Source organism: Ammospiza nelsoni, unplaced genomic scaffold (genome assembly GCF_027579445.1).
Source record: "Ammospiza nelsoni isolate bAmmNel1 unplaced genomic scaffold, bAmmNel1.pri scaffold_54, whole genome shotgun sequence".
In the NCBI taxonomy this organism is placed as follows: Eukaryota; Metazoa; Chordata; class Aves; order Passeriformes; family Passerellidae; genus Ammospiza; species Ammospiza nelsoni.
In genome coordinates this window covers 1288729-1313356 of record NW_026683192.1, presented here as the reverse complement: position 1 = coordinate 1313356, position 24628 = coordinate 1288729, and the positions used below count along the sequence as shown (strand labels likewise).

At 51.6% G+C, this 24628-nt stretch overlaps 1 long non-coding RNA gene across 1 annotated transcript; it reads left to right on the top strand.

The window, feature by feature from the left end:
- Positions 1 to 2695: 2695 nt before the first annotated feature.
- On the top strand, positions 2696 to 4801 carry LOC132087177 (uncharacterized). The gene is made up of 3 exons (XR_009420479.1): positions 2696 to 2787; positions 3373 to 3493; positions 4525 to 4801. It is a non-coding gene; the product is annotated as an uncharacterized LOC132087177 (long non-coding RNA).
- The last annotated feature ends 19827 nt before the right edge of the window (positions 4802 to 24628 follow it).

The window sequence follows — 24628 nt, the reverse complement described above, 5'->3', positions numbered from 1 at the left end:
GCCAATACACCAACCCCAAAGTCTCTGTAGTGTGTCAGGAAGCTCAGGAATGTAGAGAGCATTTTGAGCAGACACTGGATCGAAGCAAGGTGCACAACCCTGCATAGGTTGCCTTAGACCAGAAGCATGCTTCCCTTGGGCAAACAATATAAAGAAGTTTGCCAAGATGTACCCCAGGAAAAGAGATGTGAAGCAAGATGTTCTAGGGATGTGAAGAGAAGATATGGGGCAGAATGTTCTGCTGACACTTTTGCCAATCTATGTACCTGACCAAAGATATGTTGGCTCTTTGTCCTATACATAACACTTTGTAACCACTTATAAGTATTCTCCCATTGCTGAACCCTGCATTAGCATATAAATGTACCCTGAGATTTGCAATAAACTGAGTATCGATCATTACCTCCATGAAGATTGATCTCTGCTTGCGGAGGGCTCCTTTCTCTATTACCCCTCTCCTTTTCCCCGTCTCTCTCCCATACACCTTGTTTCTCTATCTGGCGTCCATATACTTTCTTTCTTTACAGGAATGAACTTGCAAGGCTTGGATAAACACCACTGGTGTCCGTCCCCCAGAGCACGAGCAGCTCCCCAACAAGACTTCAAGACTAAGGGACAAAGCTTCCCCCTTCAGCTCTCCACAGCAGCTCTAGGGAGTCTCTCCCCACTGCCAGATCTCCTTTGTCAGTCTACAGTGACAAGAGTTGGCTGCAGGAGGCATTTGCATTGGAGCTCTCCCCAAATGGGGGGAAAAAATAGAAGAGGTGGTTCCTGTGGAAATACAAAGGCAACGCTACTTGGGAAGACACCAGTGTGAGTTTGCTACAGCTCTAGGCCAAAAATCCCTTGAAGAAAGCAACATCCATCCATGCATGGGGCAGCACTTTGGCTTTGATATCAATGCTAACAAAATTGCTTCCCATTCCTGCTGCTGTAGCTGACTCTGAATCATGAGAAATGTGCAAACTCTGCCAAAGACAGGCAGACATAGTGAAATAAAACCAGCTAGTCTGTGGAAAAGGAGACCAAATGAATGTTTTCTAATCACCCCTTTTCATGCTTTTCCCAGCCAAAACAGAGCAATGTCCTTCCTCTCTGTCACCGATGGTGACCCAGGCACGGGATGCAGAGTGGGGATAACCTGCTGTGCTGTGCCGTGCCGTGCCGTGCTGTGCAGAGCCGAGCCGAGCCCAGCCAGCCCCGGAGCCGCCCCGCCCGCGCTGTGCCCGCAGCCCCGGCTCTGCCGCGCGCGTCCCCGCGGGCCCGAGCGCAGTGCTCCCCTCGGGCCGCGCGCCGCCGGCGCAGCCGCGGCCGTTGCGCTGCGGTCGTTGTGGCCACAGTCGGTGACCGATGCCATGGCGGAGCTGCCGCTGCCCGCCGGGCTCAGCGCCCGCACCTTCCCCGCCAAGCTCTGGTGCCTGGTGAACAGCCCCCGCGTCCGCTCCGTGCGCTGGGACAGCCGCGCCCAGGGGCTGCTCATCGACCGCTCCCTCTTGGAGCGGAAGCTGCTCAGCTCGGGCCGCGCCCACAGGGGCCGTGGCCATGGGCCGGCCCCGGTCCCGCACACCTTCAGGGCCACGCAGTTCCGCAGCTTCGTGCGGCAGCTCTACCGCTACGGCTTCCACAAGGTGCCGGGCTGGCTCGGCTCGGCTGCGCCGGGTGATGCCGGGGCCTGGCTCCACTACAGCAACCCCTGCTTTCGCCGCGACCGCCCCGACCTCCTGCTCCGCATCAAGCGCCGGAGCGCGGCCAACAGGCAGCGGCCGGCGGCGGGCCGGGATGGCCGCAGGCGCCCGCCCCGCGGCTCCCAGCAGCTCCCCGGGGCGCGGCCGCTGCCGGTCGGGCGGCACGGGCGCGGTCGCTTCACGCCGCTGCCCAGGGAGCGGCCGCCGCTGCCGGCCGGGCGCCCGCCCAGCGGCTTCCTCCTGCTGCACAGGGAGCGGACGCTGCCGGACGGGCGGGAGCTGCGCAGCCCCCGGCCCGGCCGCCTCCAGCAGCACCCCGGGGAGCGGCCGCTGCTCGCCCGGCGCCCGCCCTGCGGCTTCCACCTGCTGCACAGGGAGCGGCCGCTGCCGGCCCGGCGGGAGGGGCCGAGCCGCTTCCAGGAGCTCTACGGGGAGCGGCCGCCGCCCGCCGAGCGGGCGGTGCTCGGCATCCCGCCCTGCCACTTGCTCGGGCTCCACGGGGAGCCGCCGCTGCCGCTCGGGCGGGAGGGGCCCCGCAGCCGCTCGCAGGAGCTCTGCGGGGAGCAGCTGCCTCCGGCCGAGCGGGAGGGGCTCGCCATCCAGCCCTGCAGCTTCCAGCAGCTCCACAGGGAGCAGCAGCCCCCAGCTGACGACGCACGAGGTAGGAAAAGAGTTGTAGCCTTGTTTTTCCAAAAGGTCCTGAAAAGTGACCGTTTGAAGTATTTTGCCGCAAGGCTCTGCCATTCTCGGCCAGAAGTTGTCAAGCCTACTAGGAAGGGGCACCTAGGAGGCCAAAAGATTCTCTGCTTGGTTTTGCTGTGTGCTTCCCGTGATGTTTGGTCGACAGCAGCACTAGAGCTCTGTGTCCCACAGCCACGTTGTGGAGCCTGACCAATGTGTTTGTATTCTTGCAGCCACCCCGGGGACTTCAGGGCCCAGCACTCCACCCGGCAGTGCAGCCTGTGCAGCATGGACGGCCTCCAGCTCAGCACAGAACGCACCTGAGGAGGAGGAATGGCCACCAGCAGATCTAGGCCTTGCTGTAGAGAAAATGATTCGGGAGATCAGGAGGTCCCTGTCTGAAAGATCTCCCTCTGTGCAGGTAATTCCATTGGATGGGGATAAAAGGGCTGGACTGAGAGCTTTTGAACGTTGTTACACGGTTGAGAAGCAAAGGCTTCTTTAATTGAAATTACTTCATTATTATTTAGCTATTGAATTATTCTTGGTATTGAATTCTTCTTGGATTTCTAAAAGAGGGGATGAAAAAGAAATGAAGAAGAGGTTTTACTTGCTGGGAAAGAGGAGAAGAGTGTTGGGAGAAGTGGCACTGAAGGCCAAGTGTCCTGTGCAGGGAGGGGCATACCAGAGGTGCCTCTGTTGCAGCTGCAGTAGATGTGGGCTGTGCCTCTTTTGGGTGGGAAGGCCAAGGCAAAGCAAGGGCTGGGCTGCAGCTGCTGCTTCCTGGAGCCTTCTACTACTGCCCCATGTGTGTCCTCCAGGCATCACCTTGGCCCCCTGAATCCTGAGTTTAAAAGGCTTGTCATGTGAGCTGTGTGGGCAATGTTCCCTCCTCTGTGCTCCATGTCCTTTAGGAGTGGAGAAGGACAGTTACTGTATCCCTGATATGATTCCAGCAAAATAGTGAGTGATCTTTGGGTTCCTTTCTTTCTGTTTTTCTGTTCAGGGCAATGTTGGTGTTGCCCCTGATTCTTCAGGAGGGGAGCCTGTGAACAGAGCTGCAGCAGAGGAAGCTTCATCTGGCACCGAGAGCTGCAGGAACAGTTCCCAGGAGCCCGAGGAGCCTGGTAAGGACAGAGCCCACACTGTTTTAGAGAGCTGTGAGATGGCTGCTCTGAGCAGGGTTGGTACTTCCTGGTGCCTTGAGTTCAAATCCTGCGCTGGCACAACCTGCCTGAGCCCTGCCCTCCACGCTTCTCCAGAGGCTCTGACATGGAGTCCTCTGCTGGGGCAGAGAGCAGGGAATAAACCTGACCTTGTGTGAGTTGTGTCACCAAGCCGTGTGTCCCAATTTTGTGCTGAAGTTGGTGGATAAATTTGCTGCAGGGTGCCAGGGAAGGCAAGGCTGAGCGACACTTGAAGGAGCAGGGGAAAAAAAGGAGCAAAAATTCAGGGTAGAAGTCCAAATCACTGACTAAATGTAGTACCAGTCTGCTGGTTTTGGTCCTGGCCCACAAGAAAAACAAGGAGCACAACATCAGAGGCCAACCAATTGAAAAATCACGGTAACTCCAGTATCAGAAGGAAAAGCTTGAATGACCCCTGATTAGGGAGGCCTAAGAGGAGAGAAGGAGCACTGTGGATCCATTCCTTAGCCCAGCTGGTGCAGCCTGCAGGCCTCGTAGGGAGCTCTGTCCCTCCCAGCCCTTGCTGCCAGAGCTGATGGTCGAGTTGGAGCAGCTGCTGCTCACTGCAGAGGGCAGTTTGTAGATGGCAGGTAATGGAGCTGGTTCAGGACTCAGCTCGCAGCACCTTCAGCTTCAGCCATTTCAGTGAGGACTGAGGTCTCTCTGTCAGCTCAGAGAAAGAATAAGGCTGGGCTTCCTTGTGGCAGCTGGGACTGTCTGTGTTTCAAGCTCTCCTGGGTGCCCTTTGCACTGTGGGGGCTGGGAGTTTATCGAGATAATTCAATGCTTTGAAGCACACTTTTGAACCCTTGGAATGGTCCCTGTTCTTTTAAGGGCACATTGCTTCAAAGTGCCAAGTGAGAGTCTGCATTTCAGGTCATCTTTGACAGCCCCTGGTAGAAGGACAATTACTGCCCAAGGGAAAGGTGCACAAGGGCCAATATTGACTGAGCGTTCCCTTTGCTTCCCAGATGCCATCTGACCAACATCTCCAGGAGGGCTGGAAGAGACAGGGGAGAGCCTGTGACCATCAGGCAGGTAGAACTCCTCTGCTTGTAGATATGTTTATAGATTTCTATGGTTATTTATTAGTGGTTATAGTTCCATTTATAGATGATAGTGTTCTATTTATATAGACATATATTGATAGATCTGTGTAGTTAAATGTGGATATGTATATAGGTATAGATATGATATAATTATATTTTATAATATATTTACGTTTGTAGATTTTCAGAGTTAGATTTTTCTATGTGTAGAGTATTTATATATATATATGAAGTTACATTTATGAATGTGTATAGTTATATAGTAAGAGGAATGTTTAGATGGAGAGATTGATGGAAGGATTGCTGTTTGTGTAGGCCTAGGCTGCATGTGTACCTCTTTCCCCCCTCAGCTGCCTTTTTTACCTCTTGCTTTTCCCTCGGTGCCCCCTGTGCCCCCTGTCCCTGTGCTGGGTCCGAGCTGGCGGCCGGGCTGGGCAGAGCAGCACTTCCAGCCCCGGCTGTCCCTGGAGCAGTGGGAGCTGCCGATGGCCCCAGGCACCGTCCCTGAGGAGCTGCTGAAGGACGGTGAGACTGAGGGGGCTGAGGGGGCCATGGCGCTGAAGGGACGGTGACCCTGAGCTGCTGCTGGGGCTGAGGGCTGTGGGGCAGCCGAGGGCCTTGGTGGCACTGAGGTGACAGGGAAGTGGCACAGGCTGGCAGGGTGGTGGGTCTCAGGGGACGGGATGGCTCAGAAGGGACTGAGGGGCGTGAGAGGACTGTGAGGGGCTGAAGAAACTGAAGGCGGCTGGGGCTTCACTGAGAGCATGGCGGGGCTGAGGGGATGGAGGGGGCCAGCAGGGAGCACAGAGGGCTCCGGGACTGCAGCTCTGCCAGGCCTTGGAAGCAATTCCAGAGCCTCCACTTTTGCCACAGCTGCCATGAAGACCTTGAGGACAGCTGGAGACTGACGGGAGCCAGCAGGGAGGAGCTGAAGGCCAGCAGCGAGAGAAGTGAACGGGGACCTGCTGCTGCCAGCCTGCAGAGAGCCCGGCTGAGGCCACAGGCCCGGGGAGGCAGGTGGGGCTGAGGCTGCCGTGGGCTGTGGCCGTGGGCACTGCCCGGCGGGCCAGGAGTGGGCCCTGCCCGTGCTGGGGCTTCTCAGCGCAGCTGCCCCGGCTGGCACAGGGGCTGTCCTTGGGCAAGGCAGCTGTGCTGGCAGGGCCCTATACTTAGGCTGATTTATCTGCCTAGGGTTAGGGTTAGGGTTCAGCCTAGGGCTTGGATTTCTTTAACCAGGAAGCCCTGAGTTCCAGGCTTACTTCATCTGCCAAAGCCATCCCAAAGGGAGTGCAGAAGTGCCACAACATGGCTGCTTTCACGGCTTTTCCCTTAGGAAGAACCCTAATACCCGGCTGATTTACCTTCCTAGGGTTACTGTTAGGCTTAGGCCTAGGACTTTTAAAACCAGGAAGCCCTGGGCTCCAGGCACACTGCAGCTGCGAAAGGCATCCCAAGGAGAGCGCAAAAGTGACGCAACTTGGCTGCCACCACTGATATTTCCATGAGACCAATCCGAACCATAGGCTGATTTTCCTTCCTAGGGTTAAGGTTTGAGTTACGCCTAGGGTAAGGGCTCTATTAACCAGAAAGCCCTGAGTTCCAAGAACACAGCAGCTGCGAAGAACTAGCCAAGAAGAGCGCAAAAGTACCACAACATGCCTGCCTCCACAGCTTTTTCCTTGTGGACATGCCTCATTCCTGGCTGATTTGCCTTTCTCGTCTTAGGGTTGGGGTTCGGCCTAGGGCTAGGATTTTTAAAATCAGGAAGCCCTGAGTTCCAGGCACACTGGAGCTGTGAAAGGCATCCAAAAGGGAGTGCAAAAGTGCCACAACATGGCTGCTTTCATGGCTTTTTCCTTGGCAAGAAGCCTAACACCAGGCTGATTTACCTTCCCAGGGTTACTGTTAGGCTTAGGCCTAGGGCTAGGATTTTTAAAACTAGGAAGCCCTGGGCTCCAGGCACACTGCAGCTGTTCAAGGCATCCCAAGGGGAGTACAAAAGTGCAACAACATGGCAGCTTTCACAGCTTTTTCCTTGGCACCATCCCTATACCTAGGCTGATTTATCTGCCTAGGGTTAGGGTTAGGCTTCAGCCTAGGGCTTGGATTTCTTTAACCAGGAAGCCCTGAGTTCCAGGCTTACTTCATCTACCAAAGGCATCCCAAAGGGAGTGCAGAAGTGCCACAACATGGCTGCTTTCACGGCTTTTCCCTTAGGAAGAACCCTAATACCCGGCTGATTTACCTTCCTAGGGTTACTGTTAGGCTTAGGCCTAGGACTTTTAAAACCAGGAAGCCCTGGGCTCCAGGCACACTGCAGCTGCGAAAGGCATCCCAAGGGGAGCGCAAAAGTGACGCAACTTGGCTGCCACCACTGATATTTCCATGAGACCAATCCGAACCATAGGCTGATTTTCCTTCCTAGGGTTAAGGTTTGAGTTACGCCTAGGTTAAGGGCTCTATTAACCAGAAAGCCCTGAGTTCCAAGAACACAGCAGCTGCGAAGAACTAGCCAAGAAGAGTGCAAAAGTACCACAACATGCCTGCCTCCACAGCTTTTTCCTTGTGGACATGCCTCATTCCTGGCTGATTTGCCTTTCTCGTCTTAGGGTTGGGGTTCGGCCTAGGGCTAGGATTTTTAAAATCAGGAAGCCCTGAGTTCCAGGCACACTGGAGCTGTGAAAGGCATCCAAAAGGGAGTGCAAAAGTGCCACAACATGGCTGCTTTCACGGCTTTTTCCTTGGCAAGAAGCCTAACACCAGGCTGATTTACCTTCCCAGGGTTACTGTTAGGCTTAGGCCTAGGGCTAGGATTTTTAAAACTAGGAAGCCCTGGGCTCCAGGCACACTGCAGCTGTTCAAGGCATCCCAAGGGGAGTACAAAAGTGCAACAACATGGCAGCTTTCACAGCTTTTTCCTTGGCACCATCCCTATACCTAGGCTGATTTATCTGCCTAGGGTTAGGGTTAGGGTTCAGCCTAGGGCTTGGATTTCTTTAACCAGGAAGCCCTGAGTTCCAGGCTTACTTCATCTGCCAAAGGCATCCCAAAGGCAGTGCAGAAGTGCCACAACATGGCTGCTTTCACGGCATTTTCCTTGGCAAGAAGCCTAACACCAGGCTGATTTACCTTCCCAGGGTTACTGTTAGGCTTAGGCCTAGGGCTAGGATTTTTAAAACTAGGAAGCCCTGGGCTCCAGGCACACTGCAGCTGTTCAAGGCATCCCAAGGGGAGTACAAAAGTGCAACAACATGGCAGTTTTCACAGCTTTTTCCTTGGCACCATCCCTATACCTAGGCTGATTTATCTGCCTAGGGTTAGGGTTAGGGTTCAGCCTAGGGCTTGGATTTCTTTAAGCAGGAAGCCCTGAGTTCCAGGCTTACTTCATCTGCCAAAGGCATCCCAAAGGGAGTGCAGAAGTGCCACAACATGGCTGCTTTCACGGCTTTTCCCTTAGGAAGAACCCTAATACCCGGCTGATTTACCTTCCTAGGGTTACTGTTAGGCTTAGGCCTAGGACTTTTAAAACCAGGAAGCCCTGGGCTCCAGGCACACTGCAGGTGCGAAAGGCATCCCAAGGAGAGCGCAAAAGTGACGCAACTTGGCTGCCACCACTGATATTTCCATGAGACCATCCCGAATCATAGGCTGATTTTCCTTCAAAGGGTTAAGGTTTGAGTTACGCCTAGGGTAAGGGTTCTATTAACCAGAAAGGCCTGAGTTCCAAGAACACAGCAGCTGCGAAGGACTACCCAAGAAGAGTGCAAAAGTACCACAACATGCCTGCCTCCACAGCTTTTTCCTTGTGGACATGCCTAATTCCTGGCTGATTTGCCTTTCTCGTCTTAGGGTTGGGGTTCGGCCTAGGGCTAGGATTTTTAAAATCAGGAAGCCCTGAGTTCCAGGCACAGTGGAGCTGTGAAAGGCATCCAAAAGGGAGTGCAAAAGTGCCACAACATGGCTGCTTTCACGGCTTTTTCCTTGGCAAGAAGAATAACAGCAGGCTGATTTACCTTCCCAGGGTTACTGTTAGGCTTAGGCCTAGGGCTAGGATTTTTAAAACTAGGAAGCCCTGGGCTCCAGGCACACTGCAGCTGTTCAAGGCATCCCAAGCGGAGTACAAAAGTGCAACAACATGGCAGCTTTCACAGATATTTCCTTGGCACCATCCCTATACCTAGGCTGATTTATCTGCCTAGGGTTAGGGTTAGGGTTGACCCTAGGGCTTGGATTTCTTTAACCAGGAAGCCCTGAGTTCCAGGCTTACTTCATCTGCCAAAGGCATCCCAAAGGGAGTGCAGAAGTGCCACAACATGGCTGCTTTCACGGCTTTTTCCTTGGCAAGAAGCCTAACACCAGGCTGATTTACCTTCCCAGGGTTACTGTTAGGCTTAGGCCTAGGGCTAGGATTTTTAAAACTAGGAAGCCCTTAGCTCCAGGCACACTGCAGCTGTTCAAGGCATCCCAAGGGGAGTACAAAAGTGCAACAACATGGCAGCTTTCACAGCTTTTTCCTTGGCACCATCCCTATACCTAGGCTGATTTATCTGCCTAGGGTTAGGGTTAGGCTTCAGCCTAGTGCTTGGATTTTTTTAACCAGGAAGCCCTGAGTTCCAGGCTTACTTCATCTGCCAAAGGCATCCCAAAGTGAGCGCAGAAGTGCCACAACATGGCTGCTTTTACGGCTTTTCCCTTAGGAAGAACCCTAATACCCGGCTGATTTACCTTCCTAGGGTTACTGTTAGGCTTAGGCGTAGGACTTTTAAAACCAGGAAGCCCTGGGCTCCAGGCACACTGCAGCTGCGAAAGGCATCCCAAGGGGAGCGCAAAAGTGACGCAACTTGGCTGCCACCACTGATGTTTCCATGAGACCATCCCGAACCATAGGCTGATTTTCCTTCCTAGGGTTAAGGTTTGAGTTACGCCTAGGTTAAGGGCTCTATTAACCAGAAAGCCCTGAGTTCCAAGAACACAGCAGCTGCGAAGGACTACCCAAGAAGAGTGCAAAAGTACCACAACATGCCTGCCTCCACAGCTTTTTCCTTGTGGACATGCCTAATTCCTGGCTGATTTGCCTTTCTCGTCTTAGGGTTGGGGTTCGGCCTAGGGCTAGGATTTTTAAAAGCAGGAAGCCCTGAGTTCCAGGCACACTGGAGCTGTGAAAGGCATCCAAAAGGGAGTGCAAAAGTGCCACAACATGGCTGCTTTCACGGCTTTTTCCTTGGCAAGAAGCCTAACACCAGGCTGATTTACCTTCCCAGGGTTACTGTTAGGCTTAGGCCTAGGGCTAGGATTTTTAAAACTAGGAAGCCCTTAGCTCCAGGCACACTGCAGCTGTTCAAGGCATCCCAAGCGGAGTACAAAAGTGCAACAACATGGCAGCTTTCACAGCTTTTTCCTTGGCACCATCCCTATAACTAGGCTGATTTATCTGCCTAGGGTTAGGGTTAGGCTACAGCCTAGGGCTTGGATTTCTTTAACCAGGAAGCCCTGAGTTCCAGGCTTACTTCATCTGCCAAAGGCATCCCAAAGGCAGCGAAGAAGTGCCACTACATGGCTGCTTTCACGGCTTTTTCCTTGGCAAGAAACCTAACACCAGGCTGATTTACCTTCCTAGGGTTACTGTTAGGCTTAGGCCTAGGATTTTTAAAACTAGGAAGCCCTTAGCTCCAGGCACACTGCAGCTGTTCAAGGCATCCCAAGGGGAGTACAAAAGTGCAACAACATGGCAGCTTTCACAGCTTTTTCCTTGGCACCATCCCTATACCTAGGCTGATTTATCTGCCTAGGGTTAGGGTTAGGGTTCAGCCTAGGGCTTGGATTTTTTTAACCAGGAAGCCCTGAGTTCCAGGCTTACTTCATCTGCCAAAGGCATCCCAAAGGGAGTGCAGAAGTGCCACAACATGGCTGCTTTCACGGCTTTTCCCTTAGGAAGAACCCTAATACCCGGCTGATTTACCTTCCTAGGGTTACTGTTAGGCTTAGGCGTAGGACTTTTAAAACCAGGAAGCCCTGGGCTCCAGGCACACTGCAGCTGCGAAAGGCATCCCAAGGAGAGCGCAAAAGTGACGCAACTTGGCTGCCACCACTGATATTTCCATGAGACCATCCCGAATCATAGGCTGATTTTCCTTCCTAGGGTTAAGGTTTGAGTTACGCCTAAGGTAAGGGTTCTATTAACCAGAAAGCCCTGAGTTCCAAGAACACAGCAGCTGTGAAGGACTAGCCAAGAAGAGCGCAAAAGTACCACAGCATGCCTGCCTCCACAGCTTTTTCCTTGGGGACATGCCTAATTCCTGGCTGATTTGCCTTTCTCGTCTTAGGGTTGGGGTTCGGCCTAGGGCTAGGATTTTTAAAATCAGGAAGCCCTGAGTTCCAGGCACACTGGAGCTGTGAAAGGCATCCAAAAGGGAGTGCAAAAGTGCCACAACATGGCTGCTTTCACGGCTTTTTCCTTGGCAAGAAGCCTAACACCAGGCTGATTTACCTTCCCAGGGTTACTGTTAGGCTTAGGCCTAGGGCTAGGATTTTTAAAACTAGGAAGCCCTTAGCTCCAGGCACACTGCAGCTGTTCAAGGCATCCCAAGCGAAGTACAAAAGTGCAACAACATGGCAGCTTTCACAGCTTTTTCCTTGGCACCATCCCTATACCTAGGCTGATTTATCTGCCTAGGGTTAGGGTTAGGCTTCAGCCTAGGGCTTGGATTTCTTTAACCAGGAAGCTCTGAGTTCCAGGCTTACTTCATCTGCCAAAGGCATCCCAAAGGGAGTGCAGAAGTGCCACAACATGGCTGCTTTCACGGCTTTTCCCTTAGGAAGAACCCTAATACCCGGCTGATTTACCTTCCTAGGGTTACTGTTAGGCTTAGGCCTCGGACTTTTAAAACCAGGAAGCCCTGGGCTCCAGGCACACTGCAGCTGCGAAAGGCAGCCCAAGGGGAGCGCAAAAGTGACGCAACTTGGCTGCCACCACTGATATTTCCATGAGACCATCCCGAACCATAGGCTGATTTTCCTTCCTAGGGTTAAGGTTTGAGTTACGCCTAGGGTAAGGGTTCTATTAACCAGAAAGCCCTGAGTTCCAAGAACACAGCAGCTGCGAACAATTAGCCAAGAAGAGCGCAAAAGTACCACAACATGCCTGCCTCCACAGCTTTTTCCTTGGGGACATGCCTAATTCCTGGCTGATTTGCCTTTCTCGTCTTAGGGTTGGGGTTCGGCCTAGGGCTAGGATTTTTAAAATCAGGAAGCCCTGAGTTCCAGGCACACTGGAGCTGTGAAAGGCATCCAAAAGGGAGTGCAAAAGTGCCACAACATGGCTGCTTTCACGGCTTTTTCCTTGGCAAGAAGCCTAACACCAGGCTGATTTACCTTCCCAGGGTTACTGTTAGGCTTAGGCCTAGGGCTAGGATTTTTAAAACTAGGAAGCCCTGGGCTCCAGGCACACTGCAGCTGTTCAAGGCATCCCAAGGGGAGTACAAAAGTGCAACAACATGGCAGCTTTCACAGCTTTTTCCTTGGCACCATCCCTATACCTAGGCTGATTTATCTGCCTAGGGTTAGGGTTAGGGTTCAGCCTAGGGCTTGGATTTCTTTAACCAGGAAGCCCTGAGTTCCAGGCTTACTTCATCTGCCAAAGGCATCCCAAAGGGAGTGCAAAAGTGCCACAACATGGCTGCTTTCACGGCTTTTTCCTTGGCAAGAAGCCTAACACCAGGCTGATTTACCTTCCCAGGGTTACTGTTAGGCTTAGGCCTAGGGCTAGGATTTTTTAAACTAGGAAGCCCTTAGCTCCAGGCACACTGCAGCTGTTCAAGGCATCCCAAGGGGAGTACAAAAGTGCAACAACATGGCAGCTTTCACAGCTTTTTCCTTGGCACCATCCCTATACCTAGGCTGATTTATCTGCCTAGGGTTAGGGTTAGGCTTCAGCCTAGGGTTTGGATTTCTTTAACCAGGAAGCCCTGAGTTCCAGGCTTACTTCATCTGCCAAAGGCATCCCAAAGTGAGCGCAGAAGTGCCACAACATGGCTGCTTTCACGGCTTTTCCCTTAGGAAGAACCCTAATACCCGGCTGATTTACCTTCCTAGGGTTACTGTTAGGCTTAGGCGTAGGACTTTTAAAACCAGGAAGCCCTGGGCTCCAGGCACACTGCAGCTGCGAAAGGCATCCCAAGGAGAGCTCAAAAGTGACGCAACTTGGCTGCCACCACTGATGTTTCCATGAGACCATCCCGAACCATAGGCTGATTTTCCTTCCTAGGGTTAAGGTTTGAGTTACGCCTAGGTTAAGGGCTCTATTAACCAGAAAGCCCTGAGTTCCAAGAACACAGCAGCTGTGAAGGACTACCCAAGAAGAGCGCAAAAGTACCACAACATGCCTGCCTCCACAGCTTTTTCCTTGGGGACATGCCTAATTCCTGGCTGATTTGCCTTTCTCGTCTTAGGGTTGGGGTTCGGCCTAGGGCTAGGATTTTTAAAATCAGGAAGCCCTGAGTTCCAGGCACACTGGAGCTGTGAAAGGCATCCAAAAGGGAGTGCAAAAGTGCCACAACATGGCTGCTTTCACGGCTTTTTCCTTGGCAAGAAGCCTAACACCAGGCTGATTTACCTTCCCAGGGTTACTGTTAGGCTTAGGCCGAGGGCTAGGATTTTTAAAACTAGGAAGCCCTTAGCTCCAGGCACACTGCAGCTGTTCAAGGCATCCCAAGGGGAGTACAAAAGTGCAACAACATGGCAGCTTTCACAGATATTTCCTTGGCACCATCCCTATACTTAGGCTGATTTATCTGCCTAGGGTTAGGGTTAGGGTTGACCCTAGGGCTTGGATTTTTAACCAGGAAGCCCTGAGTTCCAGGCTTACTTCATCTGCCAAAGGCATCCCAAAGGGAGTGCAGAAGTGCCACAACATGGCTGCTTTCACGGCTTTTTCCTTGGCAAGAAGCCTAACACCAGGCTGATTTACCTTCCCAGGGTTACTGTTAGGCTTAGGCCTAGGGCTAGGATTTTTAAAACTAGGAAGCCCTTAGCTCCAGGCACACTGCAGCTGTTCAAGGCATCCCAAGGGGAGTACAAAAGTGCAACAACATGGCAGCTTTCACAGCTTTTTCCTTGGCACCATCCCTATACCTAGGCTGATTTATCTGCCTAGGGTTAGGGTTAGGCTTCAGCCTAGGGTTTGGATTTCTTTAACCAGGAAGCCCTGAGTTCCAGGCTTACTTCATCTGCCAAAGGCATCCCAAAGTGAGCGCAGAAGTGCCACAACATGGCTGCTTTCACGGCTTTTCCCTTAGGAAGAACCCTAATACCCGGCTGATTTACCTTCCTAGGGTTACTGTTAGGCTTAGGCCTAGGACTTTTAAAACCAGGAAGCCCTGGGCTCCAGGCACACTGCAGCTGCGAAAGGCATCCCAAAGAGAGCGCAAAAGTGACGCAACTTGGCTGCCACCACTGATGTTTCCATGAGACCATCCCGAACCATAGGCTGATTTTCCTTCCTAGGGTTAAGGTTTGAGTTACGCCTAGGTTAAGGGCTCTATTAACCAGAAAGCCCTGAGTTCCAAGAACACAGCAGCTGTGAAGGACTACCCAAGAAGAGCGCAAAAGTACCACAACATGCCTGCCTCCACAGCTTTTTCCTTGGGGACATGCCTAATTCCTGGCTGATTTGCCTTTCTCGTCTTAGGGTTGGGGTTCGGCCTAGGGCTAGGATTTTTAAAATCAGGAAGCCCTGAGTTCCAGGCACACTGGAGCTGTGAAAGGCATCCAAAAGGGAGTGCAAAAGTGCCACAACATGGCTGCTTTCACGGCTTTTTCCTTGGCAAGAAGCCTAACACCAGGCTGATTTACCTTCCCAGGGTTACTGTTAGGCTTAGGCCGAGGGCTAGGATTTTTAAAACTAGGAAGCCCTTAGCTCCAGGCACACTGCAGCTGTTCAAGGCATCCCAAGGGGAGTACAAAAGTGCAACAACATGGCAGCTTTCACAGATATTTCCTTGGCACCATCCCTATACTTAGGCTGATTTATCTGCCTAGGGTTAGGGTTAGGGTTGACCCTAGGGCTTGGATTTTTAACCAGGAAGCCCTGAGTTCCAGGCTTACTTCATCTGCCAAAGGCATCCCAAAGGGAGTGCAGAAGTGCCACAACATGGCTGCTTTCACGGCTTTTTCCTTGGCAAGAAGCCTAACACCAGGCTGATTTACCTTCCCAGGGTTACTGTTAGGCTTAGGCCTAGGGCTAGGATTTTTAAAACTAGGAAGCCCTTAGCTCCAGGCACACTGCAGCTGTTCAAGGCATCCCAAGCGGAGTACAAAAGTGCAACAACATGGCAGCTTTCACAGCTTTTTCCTTGGCACCATCCCTATACCTAGGCTGATTTATCTGCCTAGGGTTAGGGTTAGGCTTCAGCCTAGGGCTTGGATTTCTTTAACCAGGAAGCCCTGAGTTCCAGGCTTACTTCATCTGCCAAAGGCATCCCAAAGGGAGTGCAGAAGTGCCACAACATGGCTGCTTTCACGGCTTTTCCCTTAGGAAGAACCATAATACCCGGCTGATTTACCTTCCTAGGGTTACTGTTAGGCTTAGGCCTAGGACTTTTAAAACCAGGAAGCCCTGGGCTCCAGGCACACTGCAGCTGCGAAAGGCATCCCAAGGAGAGCGCAAAAGTGACGCAACTTGGCTGCCACCACTGATATTTCCATGAGACCATCCCGAATCATAGGCTGATTTTCCTTCCTAGGCTTAAGGTTTGAGTTACGCCTAGGGTAAGGGTTCTATTAACCAGAAAGCCCTGAGTTCCAAGAACACAGCAGCTGTGAAGGACTAGCCAAGAAGAGCGCAAAAGTACCACAACATGCCTGCCTCCACAGCTTTTTCCTTGGGGACATGCCTAATTCCTGGCTGATTTGCCTTTCTCGTCTTAGGGTTGGGGTTCGGCCTAGGGCTAGGATTTTTAAAATCAGGAAGCCCTGAGTTCCAGGCACACTGGAGCTGTGAAAGGCATCCAAAAGGGAGTGCAAAAGTGCCACAACATGGCTGCTTTCACGGCTTTTTCCTTGGCAAGAAGCCTAACACCAGGCTGATTTACCTTCCCAGGGTTACTGTTAGGCTTAGGCCGAGGGCTAGGATTTTTAAAACTAGGAAGCCCTTAGCTCCAGGCACACTGCAGCTGTTCAAGGCATCCCAAGGGGAGTACAAAAGTGCAACAACATGGCAGCTTTCACAGATATTTCCTTGGCACCATCCCTATACCTAGGCTGATTTATCTGCCTAGGGTTAGGGTTAGGGTTCAGCCTAGGGCTTGGATTTCTTTAACCAGGAAGCCCTGAGTTCCAGGCTTACTTCATCTGCCAAAGGCATCCCAAAGGGAGTGCAGAAGTGCCACAACATGGCTGCTTTCACGGCTTTTTCCTTGGCAAGAAGCCTAACACCAGGCTGATTTACCTTCCCAGGGTTACTGTTAGGCTTAGGCCTAGGGCTAGGATTTTTAAAACTAGGAAGCCCTTAGCTCCAGGCACACTGCAGCTGTTCAAGGCATCCCAAGGGGAGTACAAAAGTGCAACAACATGGCAGCTTTCACAGCTTTTTCCTTGGCACCATCCCTATACCTAGGCTGATTTATCTGCCTAGGGTTAGGGTTAGGCTTCAGCCTAGGGTTTGGATTTCTTTAACCAGGAAGCCCTGAGTTCCAGGCTTACTTCATCTGCCAAAGGCATCCCAAAGTGAGCGCAGAAGTGCCACAACATGGCTGCTTTCACGGCTTTTCCCTTAGGAAGAACCCTAATACCCGGCTGATTTACCTTCCTAGGGTTACTGTTAGGCTTAGGCCTAGGACTTTTAAAATCAGGAAGCCCTGGGCTCCAGGCACACTGCAGCTGCGAAAGGCATCCCAAAGAGAGCGCAAAAGTGACGCAACTTGGCTGCCACCACTGATGTTTCCATGAGACCATCCCGAACCATAGGCTGATTTTCCTTCCTAGGGTTAAGGTTTGAGTTACGCCTAGGTTAAGGGCTCTATTAACCAGAAAGCCCTGAGTTCCAAGAACACAGCAGCTGTGAAGGACTACCCAAGAAGAGCGCAAAAGTACCACAACATGCCTGCCTCCACAGCTTTTTCCTTGGGGACATGCCTAATTCCTGGCTGATTTGCCTTTCTCGTCTTAGGGTTGGGGTTCGGCCTAGGGCTAGGATTTTTAAAATCAGGAAGCCCTGAGTTCCAGGCACACTGGAGCTGTGAAAGGCATCCAAAAGGGAGTGCAAAAGTGCCACAACATGGCTGCTTTCACGGCTTTTTCCTTGGCAAGAAGCCTAACACCAGGCTGATTTACCTTCCCAGGGTTACTGTTAGGCTTAGGCCGAGGGCTAGGATTTTTAAAACTAGGAAGCCCTTAGCTCCAGGCACACTGCAGCTGTTCAAGGCATCCCAAGGGGAGTACAAAAGTGCAACAACATGGCAGCTTTCACAGATATTTCCTTGGCACCATCCCTATACTTAGGCTGATTTATCTGCCTAGGGTTAGGGTTAGGGTTGACCCTAGGGCTTGGATTTTTAACCAGGAAGCCCTGAGTTCCAGGCTTACTTCATCTGCCAAAGGCATCCCAAAGGGAGTGCAGAAGTGCCACAACATGGCTGCTTTCACGGCTTTTTCCTTGGCAAGAAGCCTAACACCAGGCTGATTTACCTTCCCAGGGTTACTGTTAGGCTTAGGCCTAGGGCTAGGATTTTTAAAACTAGGAAGCCCTTAGCTCCAGGCACACTGCAGCTGTTCAAGGCATCCCAAGCGGAGTACAAAAGTGCAACAACATGGCAGCTTTCACAGCTTTTTCCTTGGCACCATCCCTATACCTAGGCTGATTTATCTGCCTAGGGTTAGGGTTAGGCTTCAGCCTAGGGCTTGGATTTCTTTAACCAGGAAGCCCTGAGTTCCAGGCTTACTTCATCTGCCAAAGGCATCCCAAAGGGAGTGCAGAAGTGCCACAACATGGCTGCTTTCACGGCTTTTCCCTTAGGAAGAACCATAATACCCGGCTGATTTACCTTCCTAGGGTTACTGTTAGGCTTAGGCCTAGGACTTTTAAAACCAGGAAGCCCTGGGCTCCAGGCACACTGCAGCTGCGAAAGGCATCCCAAGGAGAGCGCAAAAGTGACGCAACTTGGCTGCCACCACTGATATTTCCATGAGACCATCCCGAATCATAGGCTGATTTTCCTTCCTAGGCTTAAGGTTTGAGTTACGCCTAGGGTAAGGGTTCTATTAACCAGAAAGCCCTGAGTTCCAAGAACACAGCAGCTGTGAAGGACTACCCAAGAAGAGCGCAAAAGTACCACAACATGCCTGCCTCCACAGCTTTTTCCTTGGGGACATGCCTAATTCCTGGCTGATTTGCCTTTCTCATCTTAGGGTTGGGGTTCGTCCTAGGGCTAGGATTTTTAAAATCAGGAAGCCCTGATTTCCAGGCACAATGGAGCTGTGAAAGGCATCCAAAAGGGAGTGCAAAAGTGCCACAACATGGCTGCTTTCACGGCTTTTTCCTTGGCAAGAAGCCTAACACCAGGCTGATTTACCTTCCCAGGGTTACTGTTAGGCTTAGGCCTAGGGCTAGGATTTTTAAAACTAGGAAGCCCTTAGCTCCAGGCACACTGCAGCTGTTCAAGGCATCCCAAGGGGAGTACAAAAGTGCAACAACATGGCAGCTTTCACAGATATTTCCTTGGCACCATCCCTATACTTAGGCTGATTTATCTGCCTAGGGTTAGGGTTAGGGTTGACCCTAGGGCTTGGATTTTTAACCAGGAAGCCCTGAGTTCCAGGCTTACTTCATCTGCCAAAGGCATCCCAAAGGGAGTGCAGAAGTGCCACAACATGGCTGCTTTCACGGCTTTTTCCTTGGCAAGAAGCCTAACACCAGGCTGATTTACCTTCCCAGGGTTACTGTTAGGCTTAGGCCTAGGGCTAGGATTTTTAAAACTAGGAAGCCCTTAGCTCCAGGCACACTGCAGCTGTTCAAGGCATCCCAAGGGGAGTACAAAAGTGCAACAACATGGCAGCTTTCACAGCTTTTTCCTTGGCACCATCCCTATACCTAGGCTGATTTATCTGCCTAGGGTTAGGGTTAGGCTTCAGCCTAGGGCTTGGATTTCTTTAACCAGGAAGCCCTGAGTTCCAGGCTTACTTCATCTGCCAAAGGCATCCCAAAGTGAGCGCAGAAGTGCCACAACATGGCTGCTTTCACGGCTTTTCCCTTAGGAAGAACCCTAATACCCGGCTGATTTACCTTCCTAGGGTTACTGTTAGGCTTAGGCCTAGGACTTTTAAAACCAGGAAGCCCTGGGCTCCAGGCACACTGCAGCTGCGAAAGGCATCCCAAGGAGAGCGCAAAAGTGACGCAACTTGGCTGCCACCACTGATGTTTCCATGAGACCATCCCGAACCATAGGCTGATTTTCCTTCCTAGGGTTAAGGTTTGAGTTACGCCTAGGTTAAGGGCTCTATTAACCAGAAAGCCCTGAGTTCCAAGAACACAGCAGCTGTGAAGGACTAGCCAAGAAGAGCGCAAAAATACCACAACATGCCTGCCTCCACAGCTTTTTCCTTGGGGACATGCCTAATTCCTGGCTGATTTGCCTTTCTCGTCTTAGGGTTGGGGTTCCGCCTAGGGCTAGGATTTTTAAAATCAGGAAGCCCTGAGTTCCAGGCACAGTGGAGCTGTGAAAGGCATCCAAAAGGGAGTGCAAAAGTGCCACAACATGGCTGCTTTCACGGCTTTTTCCTTGGCAAGAAGCCTAACACCAGGCTGATTTACCTTCCCAGGGTTACTGTTAGGCTTAGGCCTAGGGCTAGGATTTTTAAAACTAGGAAGCCCTGGGCTCCAGGCACACTGCAGCTGTTCAAGGCATCCCAAGGGGAGTACAAAAGTGCAACAACATGGCAGCTTTCACAGCTTTTTCCTTGGCACCATCCCTATACCTAGGCTGATTTATCTGCCTAGGGTTAGGGTTAGGGTTCAGCCTAGGGCTTGGATTTCTTTAACCAGGAAGCCCTGAGTTCCAGGCTTACTTCATCTGCCAAAGGCATCCCAAAGGGAGTGCAGAAGTGCCACAACATGGCTGCTTTCACGGCTTTTCCCTTAGGAAGAACCCTAATACCCGGCTGATTTACCTTCCTAGGGTTACTGTTAGGCTTAGGCCTAGGATTTTTAAAACTAGGAAGCCCTTAGCTCCAGGCACACTGCAGCTGCGAAAGGCATCCCAAGGGGAGCGCAAAAGTGACGCAACTTGGCTGCCACCACTGATATTTCCATGAGACCATCCCGAACCATAGGCTGATTTTCCTTCCTAGGGTTAAGGTTTGAGTTACGCCTAGGGTCAGGGCTCTATTAACCAGAAAGCCCTGAGTTCCAAGAACACAGCAGCTGCGAACAATTAGCCAAGAAGAGCGCAAAAGTACCACAACATGCCTGCCTCATCAGCTTTTACCTTGGGGACATGCCTAAATCCTGGCTGATTTGCCTTTCTCGTCTTAGGGTTGGGGTTCGGCCTAGGGCTAGGATTTTTAAAATCAGGAAGCCCTGAGTTTCAGGCACACTGGAGCTGTGAAAGGCATCCAAAAGGGAGTGCAAAAGTGCCACAACATGGCTGCTTTCACGGCTTTTTCCTTGGCAAGAAGCCTAACACCAGGCTGATTTACCTTCCCAGGGTTACTGTTAGGCTTAGGCCTAGGGCTAGGATTTTTGAAACTAGGAAGCCCTGGGCTCCAGGCACACTGCAGCTGTTCAAGGCATCCCAAGGGGAGTACAAAAGTCCAACAACATGGCAGCATTCACAGCTTTTTCCTTGGCACCATCCCTATACCTAGGCTGATTTATCTGCCTAGGGTTAGGGTTAGGGTTCAGCCTAGGGCTTGGATTTCTTTAACCAGGAAGCCCTGAGTTCCAGGCTTACTTCATCTGCCAAAGGCATCCCAAAGGGAGTGCAGAAGTGCCACAACATGGCTGCTTTCACGGCTTTTTCCTTGGCAAGAAGCCTAACACCAGGCTGATTTACCTTCCCAGGGTTACTGTTAGGCTTAGGCCTAGGGCTAGGATTTTTAAAACTAGGAAGCCCTGGGCTCCAGGCACACTGCAGCTGTTCAAGGCATCCCAAGGGGAGTACAAAAGTGCAACAACATGGCAGCTTTCACAGCTTTTTCCTTGGCACCATCCCTATACCTAGGCTGATTTATCTGCCTAGGGTTAGGGTTAGGCTTCAGCCTAGGGCTTGGATTTCTTTAACCAGGAAGCCCTGAGTTCCAGGCTTACTTCATCTGCCAAAGGCATCCCAAAGGGAGTGCAGAAGTGCCACAACATGGCTGCTTTCACGGCTTTTCCCTTAGGAAGAACCCTAATACCCGGCTGATTTACCTTCCTAGGGTTACTGTTAGGCTTAGGCCTAGGACTTTTAAAACCAGGAAGCCCTGGGCTCCAGGCACACTGCAGCTGCGAAAGGCATCCCAAGGGGAGCGCAAAAGTGACGCAACTTGGCTGCCACCACTGATATTTCCATGAGACCAATCCGAACCATAGGCTGATTTTCCTTCCTAGGGTTAAGGTTTGAGTTACGCCTAGGTTAAGGGCTCTATTAACCAGAAAGCCCTGAGTTCCAAGAACACAGCAGCTGCGAAGAACTAGCCAAGAAGAGTGCAAAAGTACCACAACATGCCTGCCTCCACAGCTTTTTCCTTGTGGACATGCCTCATTCCTGGCTGATTTGCCTTTCTCGTCTTAGGGTTGGGGTTCGGCCTAGGGCTAGGATTTTTAAAATCAGGAAGCCCTGAGTTCCAGGCACACTGGAGCTGTGAAAGGCATCCAAAAGGGAGTGCAAAAGTGCCACAACATGGCTGCTTTCACGGCTTTTTCCTTGGCAAGAAGCCTAACACCAGGCTGATTTACCTTCCCAGGGTTACTGTTAGGCTTAGGCCTAGGGCTAGGATTTTTAAAACTAGGAAGCCCTGGGCTCCAGGCACACTGCAGCTGTTCAAGGCATCCCAAGGGGAGTACAAAAGTGCAACAACATGGCAGCTTTCACAGCTTTTTCCTTGGCACCATCCCTATACCTAGGCTGATTTATCTGCCTAGGGTTAGGGTTAGGGTTCAGCCTAGGGCTTGGATTTCTTTAACCAGGAAGCCCTGAGTTCCAGGCTTACTTCATCTGCCAAAGGCATCCCAAAGGCAGCGCAGAAGTGCCACAACATGGCTGCTTTCACGGCTTTTTCCTTGGCAAGAAGCCTAACACCAGGCTGATTTACCTTCCCAGGGTTACTGTTAGGCTTAGGCCTAGGGCTAGGATTTTTTAAACTAGGAAGCCCTTAGCTCCAGGCACACTGCAGCTGTTCAAGGCATCCCAAGGGGAGTACAAAAGTGCAACAACATGGCAGCTTTCACAGCTTTTTCCTTGGCACCATCCCTATACCTAGGCTGATTTATCTGCCTAGGGTTAGGGTTAGGCTTCAGCCTAGGGCTTGGATTTCTTTAACCAGGAAGCCCTGAGTTCCAGGCTTACTTCATCTGCCAAAGGCATCCCAAAGTGAGCGCAGAAGTGCCACAACATGGCTGCTTTCACGGCTTTTCCCTTAGGAAGAACCCTAATACCCGGCTGATTTACCTTCCTAGGGTTACTGTTAGGCTTAGGCCTAGGACTTTTAAAACCAGGAAGCCCTGGGCTCCAGGCACACTGCAGCTGCGAAAGGCATCCCAAGGAGAGCGCAAAAGTGACGCAACTTGGCTGCCACCACTGATGTTTCCATGAGACCATCCCGAACCATAGGCTGATTTTCCTTCCTAGGGTTAAGGTTTGAGTTACGCCTAGGTTAAGGGCTCTATTAACCAGAAAGCCCTGAGTTCCAAGAACACAGCAGCTGTGAAGGACTAGCCAAGAAGAGCGCAAAAGTACCACAACATGCCTGCCTCCACAGCTTTTTCCTTGGGGACATGCCTAATTCCTGGCTGATTTGCCTTTCTCGTCTTAGGGTTGGGGTTCCGCCTAGGGCTAGGATTTTTAAAATCAGGAAGCCCTGAGTTCCAGGCACACTGGAGCTGTGAAAGGCATCCAAAAGGGAGTGCAAAAGTGCCACAACATGGCTGCTTTCACGGCTTTTTCCTTGGCAAGAAGCCTAACACCAGGCTGATTTACCTTCCCAGGGTTACTGTTAGGCTTAGGCCTAGGGCTAGGATTTTTAAAACTAGGAAGCCCTGGGCTCCAGGCACACTGCAGCTGTTCAAGGCATCCCAAGGGGAGTACAAAAGTGCAACAACATGGCAGCTTTCACAGCTTTTTCCTTGGCACCATCCCTATACCTAGGCTGATTTATCTGCCTAGGGTTAGGGTTAGGGTTCAGCCTAGGGCTTGGATTTCTTTAACCAGGAAGCCCTGAGTTCCAGGCTTACTTCATCTGCCAAAGGCATCCCAAAGGGAGTGCAGAAGTGCCACAACATGGCTGCTTTCACGGCTTTTCCCTTAGGAAGAACCCTAATACCCGGCTGATTTACCTTCCTAGGGTTACTGTTAGGCTTAGGCCTAGGATTTTTAAAACTAGGAAGCCCTTAGCTCCAGGCACACTGCAGCTGCGAAAGGCATCCCAAGGGGAGCGCAAAAGTGACGCAACTTGGCTGCCACCACTGATATTTCCATGAGACCATCCCGAACCATAGGCTGATTTTCCTTCCTAGGGTTAAGGTTTGAGTTACGCCTAGGGTCAGGGCTCTATTAACCAGAAAGCCCTGAGTTCCAAGAACACAGCAGCTGCGAACAATTAGCCAAGAAGAGCGCAAAAGTACCACAACATGCCTGCCTCATCAGCTTTTACCTTGGGGACATGCCTAAATCCTGGCTGATTTGCCTTTCTCGTCTTAGGGTTGGGGTTCGGCCTAGGGCTAGGATTTTTAAAATCAGGAAGCCCTGAGTTTCAGGCACACTGGAGCTGTGAAAGGCATCCCAAAGGGAGTGCAAAAGTGCCACAACATGGCTGCTTTCACGGCTTTTTCCTTGGCAAGAAGCCTAACACCAGGCTGATTTACCTTCCCAGGGTTACTGTTAGGCTTAGGCCTAGGGCTAGGATTTTTGAAACTAGGAAGCCCTGGGCTCCAGGCACACTGCAGCTGTTCAAGGCATCCCAAGGGGAGTACAAAAGTCCAACAACATGGCAGCTTTCACAGCTTTTTCCTTGGCACCATCCCTATACCTAGGCTGATTTATCTGCCTAGGGTTAGGGTTAGGGTTCAGCCTAGGGCTTGGATTTCTTTAACCAGGAAGCCCTGAGTTCCAGGCTTACTTCATCTGCCAAAGGCATCCCAAAGGGAGTGCAGAAGTGCCACAACATGGCTGCTTTCACGGCTTTTTCCTTGGCAAGAAGCCTAACACCAGGCTGATTTACCTTCCCAGGGTTACTGTTAGGCTTAGGCCTAGGGCTAGGATTTTTAAAACTAGGAAGCCCTGGGCTCCAGGCACACTGCAGCTGTTCAAGGCATCCCAAGGGGAGTACAAAAGTGCAACAACATGGCAGCTTTCACAGCTTTTTCCTTGGCACCATCCCTATACCTAGGCTGATTTATCTGCCTAGGGTTAGGGTTAGGCTTCAGCCTAGGGCTTGGATTTCTTTAACCAGGAAGCCCTGAGTTCCAGGCTTACTTCATCTGCCAAAGGCATCCCAAAGGGAGTGCAGAAGTGCCACAACATGGCTGCTTTCACGGCTTTTCCCTTAGGAAGAACCCTAATACCCGGCTGATTTACCTTCCTAGGGTTACTGTTAGGCTTAGGCCTAGGACTTTTAAAACCAGGAAGCCCTGGGCTCCAGGCACACTGCAGCTGCGAAAGGCATCCCAAGGGGAGCGCAAAAGTGACGCAACTTGGCTGCCACCACTGATATTTCCATGAGACCAATCCGAACCATAGGCTGATTTTCCTTCCTAGGGTTAAGGTTTGAGTTACGCCTAGGTTAAGGGCTCTATTAACCAGAAAGCCCTGAGTTCCAAGAACACAGCAGCTGCGAAGAA